This window comes from Cyprinodon tularosa, unplaced genomic scaffold (genome assembly GCF_016077235.1).
Source record: "Cyprinodon tularosa strain WSP-4 unplaced genomic scaffold, ASM1607723v1 ctg1651, whole genome shotgun sequence".
NCBI lineage: Eukaryota > Metazoa > Chordata > Actinopteri > Cyprinodontiformes > Cyprinodontidae > Cyprinodon > Cyprinodon tularosa.
This window is the reverse complement of record NW_024038485.1, coordinates 10,993-18,429: the sequence shown is the minus strand read 5'-3', so window position 1 is coordinate 18,429 and position 7,437 is coordinate 10,993. Positions and strand designations below refer to the sequence as shown.

The window sequence follows — 7,437 nt, the reverse complement described above, 5'->3', positions numbered from 1 at the left end:
GGATTTTGAGCTGTGTCAATATAGTGCCTCTGCTTAGCATCTGTAATCTGCCTAATCAGCTGGACGTGGTTCGCAACAAAGACATGAAATCTTAATGCCTCATTGTTGATACAGTGGGGCAAAAAAGTATTTAGTCAGCCACCAATAGTGCAAGTTCTCCCACTTAAAAAGATGAGAGAGGCAGGTATTTTTCATCATAGATATACCTCAACTATGAGAGACAAAATAAGAAAAAAAAATCCAGAAAATCACATTGTCTAATTTTTAAAGAATTTATTTGCAAAATATGGTGAAAAATAAGTATTTGGTCAATAACAAAAGTTCATCTCAATACTTTGTTATATACCCTTTGTTGGCAATGACAGAGATCAAACGTTTTCTGTAAGTCTTCACAAGGTTTTCACACACTGTTGCTGGTATTTTGGCCCATTCCTCCATGCAGATCTCCTCTAGAGCAGTGATGTTCTGGGGCTGTCGCTGGGCAACACGGACTTTCAACTCCCTCCAAAGATTTTCTATGGGGTTGAGATCTGGAGACTGGCTAGGCCACTCCAGGACCTTGAAATGCTTCTTACGAAGCCACTCCTTCGTTACCCGGGCGGTGTGTTTGGGATCATTGCCATGCTGAAAGACCCAGCCATGTTTCATCTTCAATGCCCTTGCTGATGGAAGGAGGTTTTCACTCTGTTAGGTTTTATTATTTATACATCATGTGCACTGTTAATTTGTTAGTCAGATTAGACAGAGCAGAAGGCCTTCCTTCACATTGTGGATGTCGTGGTGTGTACGGAGGTCATCTAATCAAGACAGCCTTTGTGTCTCTAAGAGTACACAGAATATGGGCACATCTTGGAGCCGGTCTGATAGGAGAGCTGCTGTATCTGTAACCCTGAGACAGAGAGGCAACCTGCATGGAGTTCAAGACATGGATGGCGTGTCAGTTTCTGATACGGACAGCTAAGCATCCACATGATGCAACACATAGACTCACAAGGTATAAGAAGCAGGGGATGACCTTCATCGGGGCTCAAACTTTGCCGGACGCTTGCGGACGTGATTTTTGAGACCACAGCTGTGCATAGCTCGAAGCATTTTTCTCTGTCCTGTAACGACCTGATTTGGAATAAACTCTGTTACTTTTTTACTCCTGTTTTTATAGTCCTTTTTATATGGTTTTAACGAGTTTGAGTTAAGAGTAGTAAATAACTTGCTCCCAGGAAAAGAACCGTGTGAGGAGGCCCCGGGGCGCTACCGCCCTTACTTTGAAGGGGACAAATCTTCCTCACTTTAACAAATTGGTGTTTCCGCCCGTGACCTGGAAGCAAAACAACAGAGCCACCGATGGAAAAAGCTCCACAGCCTGCGGCCGAAACAACTGATAAGGTGAGGAGATTCCTTATTACAAAATATCTCCAGTGTTTTTACTGTTAAAACACTTTGGCTGTGTTGTGATTTTCTGAAGTGAGCTGAAGCTTTTTATGCAAAAGAGGACAGAGAAATTGCTCAGAGTGATTTTAGTTTTTTGTTTTTGCGGTTTTTGTTTTGTTGTATTTGTTGGTTTTTAATTTTTTACATTGCGAACGTGTACACATAAAAAAAAAAAGAAAAAAAAGGAGAGAGAGAGGAAGAAAGTCGAGAGAGAGAGAGGAAGAAAGTCGTGAGTTCTGCTGTGGGTAGCGGTTGAAAGTCCGACTGAAGGCGACTGCGCAAACGTCTTCAAGAACTATACTATTCACTAGGATAAGTTGGTTGGAAAGCCCAACGGTTTCTGCATGCAGAAAGGGACGGTGATTTTATTCCCGGTCTGCCTGCAGACACGAAAGATGCACTTCTGAAAACAGACGCACAGACAACCAGTCACATAGCCGGCTAGAGTTTGCCAGTATACCTCCCATAAGGACATTTACGAAAAACCGAGACTGGTGGCGGGGGTCAGGGTGAAACGGACCGTTGGGGGCATTTTTTCTCTTTCCTTCTCTTCTCTTATAAAAGGAAAGAGAGAAACGATAAAATAATCCCCATAAAACATATTAGGCCGAAGCCCGAATTAGGCAACTTGTTTGTCTAATTCCATAATTGGTGGAGTGAACTAGGCGGAACTATATCTAAATCTTTTTTCTTTTCTCTAAATTTCCTTTCTTTTTTTCCTTTTCACTGACGGACGTATTTCTTTGACGGACGCACTTCCTTAGCAGAGAAGCGGCTCACTGTAGCTTATAGGTAAAAAGTTTAGAGCACCGAGGGACCTCACGTAAGACGTCGAGGTCCAATTTTATACACTGTGTGAACAAAAGGTGTGAAAGATGGATGCATGTGGACTAGAAAATTGAATCCAGAAATACCTCGTTAGCACCAGAAGGAAGAAACAAAACTTTTGGATCTGATTAGACAAACCAAGTTCAATTTTAGTAACTATTTTTCTGACAAGGATTCTGAACAGAAACAGGTGGAGCAAAACGGGGCTCAGGGAGGTGAGCAGGCACTCGACACTTCAGAGGGTAAGAAAAACCTTTCATGAGTACATCTAATATTGCAGAAACAGAGCCTATTATGGACCCCAGTCCACACCAAAGTGTCAGAGAAATGTTTCGTAAGGTTGGTGATGCAATGATTCCATCAAACCCATGTGTGCAGATGCCTGTTATGGAGTTGCGTGAGGGTCAGATAAATTGTGAAATAAGGCCTACAGAGGAAGAATTTGGACAAGAGGTACGAAAAGAGTTTCAGATGCAAGATTTAATAAAGGAGGCGGTAAATAAAGCATTTCAGCGACTGTCAACAATTGATAGCATGGGCACAGAACATGAAGGGCACAGTCTAGGGGCAGCTGACAGTCTGAGAGGGAGAGATGAGCAGAGGAAGCCACATACGGATAGCAATGAGGAAGATATGATACAAATGGAAAGGAGAAGATTAGAATTGCAACTACAACTGCAGGAGATGGATCAACAGCTGGCGGAAAAACAGATGCAGTTAAATAAAGTAACGGACAGACAAGGGGTGGTTAAACATGAGGAACAGTTTTGCTATGGGGGACAGGAGGGAGCTACGAACATGGGACAACCGCACACAGAGGATCAGTGCCTTTTGATGATAAATGACAGGATTGATAGAGCTGTGGAACTAGTCAAAGATGCCATAAGAATAGCACAGAACAAGCTTGCCTACTCACAGCCGCTTGACCCCGCTGGAAGCAAATATGACCTGAGTAAGGAGAATAATAGAAGTGACAGGGAGATGGTAGTCCAGATGCCATTAGTTCAGACATATAACGATGCAGGTAGAGTACAGACGGTCAGCTACAACCCCCTAACATCTACTGATAGTGCCTCATTTAGATACAAATTTCCAGATCCTACAAAAGCAGCCCCAGTGTCAGACCAATTTTGGGCAGCCCTAAGAGCTACCTACCCAAATGAAACAGACTGTATTCTTATAAAGGAACGGGAAAGAGTAAATCAAGCAAAAAAATCACAGAATAAAAATACCCAGACAAATATGACTAACCCTGAATGTATGACTCTTGCCAGCATGCACGCGGAGGAGGACTACCAGATGTACCAATACGCACAGGCAGCAGCGTTTGCTGGGGGACGTGGCAGAGAGAGGGGCAGAGGATACGATCAAAACGACAGGTATATCACTTGCTGGGTCTGCGGACGAATGGGACATAGAGCAAAGTGGTGTCAAAACGGTTATCCTACACACCGTTCGCAGTCCCAGAGGAGTGAACTGAGAGAGGGACAGAGAGGCCAGTGCCGCAAGCCGCCCCACCCCCAGCAACACTAGGGAGGCCGGGATCCCACTATTTGTTTAGTTATGGAGGTAGTTTTTGAGAAATTTCCAGCAGCAGTGATAGATATTTTGATTGAGGGCAGCAACTGTCCTTTTATGGTTAATACGGGGGCCAGATACAGCCCCATGAATCTTTATGTGCCCACCTGCCAAAAAACTACACGGGTAATGGGATTTTCAGGAGAAAAACAAAACATACCACTTTTTCAGAACCCCTTAGAGGTGTTCTCATATTTGAAAATTCAAACATGTCATTTTTGGGGGACGCTTAGAATTAAAAATCATTGGGTGTGAAAACTTATTTTGGTGTCTAATGTGAGCAAATAAATCTTAGGTTTCCATAAATGTGCACATATAGTTTAACAAGGATCCTAAAATGAGGCTGAAAAGCACTGGCGCAGAGGTCTTAAGACCGGACTGGTGAAAAGATTATGACTTTTTGTTTAAATTGGGGAAAATCCTCTAAGAAGATAAATCTAAATTGATACTGATGGATTAAACAAACTTTATGTGGCCAATGTCTGTCTGTCTGTCCTAAATGTGGAATGCATGTGAGGTAGAATGTGTGTGGTCAAGTTGGGAATGATTAAGAATATTTTTTGATGTGACATTAACATGATTTGCATTTTTACAGGATTGAGAAGGAGCACTGGGGGCATAACAGAAGGGTAATCGTATCAAACATGTTGCTCAGGGGCCCCACCTATGAGAGGCCCTGACAAGACCAGAGCGGGTTGCTGTTTTGGGTGTGAGGTAATTTTTGGGTGTGGAGTGCAGCTGAGATACTGTAGATTAATAGATTATAGATTAGAAAAATAATTAAATATATAAGTAATTATCCAGAAAGAAGCAGAATGGGTGTTTTTACTTTTTGGGAAACTAAAATCTCAGACAAAGGCATTACATGATTTTAATTTAAAGGTGGTTTCTTTTTCAATCATTAGAATTGCATTAGAGATTGATTAGTTTCATTTTTCTTTCATTAGGATTTTATTAGAGATTGATTAGGGACAGGATAAATCACACTTCGAGCTGGAACTGGACACAGCATATGGCCAAGATACCCGCAGGAACTCAGCAGATTAGCGGGGTCAACTTTTATAAACAAGGCTGGAGAGTTAAGAACAATTTCGGTGTGATCTGACCCTGGGTTTTTTCAGCCTTCAGTTTTTATCCATAATTATTTTTATCTGTGTATAATGCCGTTTGGAAACTGCCTAGGCACGAACTGATTGATTTCAATCTCTAATCATTACTAACACTTTTCACTGTTCATCTGGGCCTTACCTTCTTTGCATGACTTGTTAAATTCCGCTAACTTTACAAATTTCTGTGAATGAAGTGATTAACTATTGACTAATTGATGAACTTTTTGATTGCTTTTTCCTGGTAACAAACCAGAGGGGTCATTTGCTTTTTCCCTGCTTGTAGAGAGTGACAGTGCGGCTGTCAGGGAGCAGGCATGATTATTCAGAGGCCCATTTAAGGAGGATCAGGAGATCGTTTTGCTTAAACATGTTCCTTTTTTCTTTTTCAGGATGTGTTTGTTACAATCCTTAAATGTTAACATTTTTTCTTCCAGGACAGGCTGACAAAAGTCTCATCCTTCATTGTGTTTTGTTTAAGATGTGCATTAACCCTTATTTTCCCAACAGCTGCAGAAGTTCTGGCATGTGAAAGGGACAACTTGGCTGAGAGTGACTAGAGCAAGAGAGAGAGGGGGGTTCAGATAGTTGAAAACTTTTTGATAGGAGGATTTGAATAGGTTCGAACTGACTGGACTGACTTGGTTAGCAACTGGACTGGATCGGAACCATGGATTAGGACATGAGAGAGATGGTGTGAGAACGCAGCATGCCAGAGACAGGGTGTAGAGATTGTGGCTGCATGTTTTGTTCCCGGCTGAAGGCCATTCTGGTGAGCTCTGAGTTTGTTTTAATTCCTCTCTGGTTCTGATATGACCTATGAGGAAGAGATGGATGTGGTGGTTTGAAGCTCACAGACTTTTGTTGGGGTGGAACATTAAGAGCAGTCATGCTGAAAGAGGCATTTAACGAATGACAAGATGAACCAACAACTATTTGGAGAAGTCGGAGGCACCACTGGGTTTTTTTTTTGTTGTCTTACATGTTTGTCGTTGTTTGTGTCTGTATGTTTGTTTGTTTTCTGTTTTTTGTTTGTTTACTAACATCTTAGCCTTTATGAAAAAAAAAAAAAAAAAAGAAAAAATGACGTGGCACGCATGTTCATTTTGTTTGAATAGTTTTGACTACACTACGGATGGAAATGTTTCAAAATGAACAATGGATCTTTTTTGTTTGAAGAGACATTGGACACTTTCTTTCTTGAGTCGCAGGATGGATTAACCTACAAGGGGCACAGAGACTAACTTTGCTCCTAAACTTCAGAAGGAGGGATGGTTTGCAGCTGCTGAGATGCGAACATTAAGGAAATGACTGGATGCCCACTGCTTCAGATGAGAAAAGAACACTGGCAGTGATGGGTTGATGGAAGGTCATGGGATCATCGGACAAGACGGATGAAGAAAAAAAAAAAAGATAAGTGAACTGACACACCAGATTTCTTATTCACAATGAAAAACTATGCTAAATTTTCTTTATATCATCAGGGGGTGGGGTATTCTTACATAGAGGAATAAAAAAGAGGATTTAGAGATGTTTTACTATGTGATAAATTAGACTGGGTTTTTTGATAAATAGTTTGGTCAGTTGTTAATTAGCATAATATTATTAAAGGGACAACAAGTTGAAACTTTAACTTTTGGGAATGGTACAGTTGCATCAACAAAATCCAATTTAGGGGAAATTATAACATTTTAGGAGCAAATGTTTAAAGCAAATGATGGTTTCTTTCAATATAAGCAATAACGATGAAGACGTATAGTGTTAATGAGCTTATGGCGATTCAATATCAGGCCCAGGGACTAAAACTTCACCATTTATTTTATCTTTTTATTTTATTTTATTTGTTTTGATTAATTTTATTTGTTTTTTTTTTTTTTTTTTTTTTTTTTACTGTGAGCAGAGTTATAAATAGCATTTGAGGGGCTATATGCAATTTGGGGGATGGGTAGCCATACTTTTAATGCATGAAGCAATAAGAACACCTGACTTTACTTCACTAGAGCTGCAATTAATACTTTAGAGGGGATGCACACTTTAGTGTTTAGTTTATTTGAGATAACACATATGAGAAGAGATTATGTTTCCTGCACATTTTTGGATCTGGTCAGGGGTCCAGATATGACAACTATTGACTGGTTCTGGGGATGTTGGAACAGATTTTCTTTTTTCTTGTTTCTATTTTGTTCTTTGTTCTTTGTTTTTGTTTTATTTGTTTTTTCTCATCGGAGCACTGCTTTTTGGAGAATATTTTAAATGGACTATAGCTGGACACTTTGCATAGAGGGGGTGCAGTCGAATTCAACACCTTCAGGAACTGTGTACTGCTGAGTTTTGGGAACGCAGCAGCAAGTCAGAGTACAATCCTGTGCTCTGAGCAGATGAACATTTCAATATGACATTTCCTCTTGAAGGGAGGAACACCTTTGACGCACTGTTTCCTTCTACCTCTATGTGATACTGCTGATGACACAGATAAAGACTTATCCTTCAGGGGGTG

General features: G+C 40.7%; 1 long non-coding RNA gene across 1 annotated transcript; it reads left to right on the top strand.

Moving 5' to 3' along the window:
* The first annotated feature begins 1,312 nt into the window (after window positions 1-1,312).
* Window positions 1,313-6,352, top strand: LOC119780743. The gene is made up of 2 exons (XR_005280443.1): window positions 1,313-1,383; window positions 6,152-6,352. It is a non-coding gene; the product is annotated as an uncharacterized LOC119780743 (long non-coding RNA).
* Window positions 6,353-7,437: the final 1,085 nt, after the last annotated feature.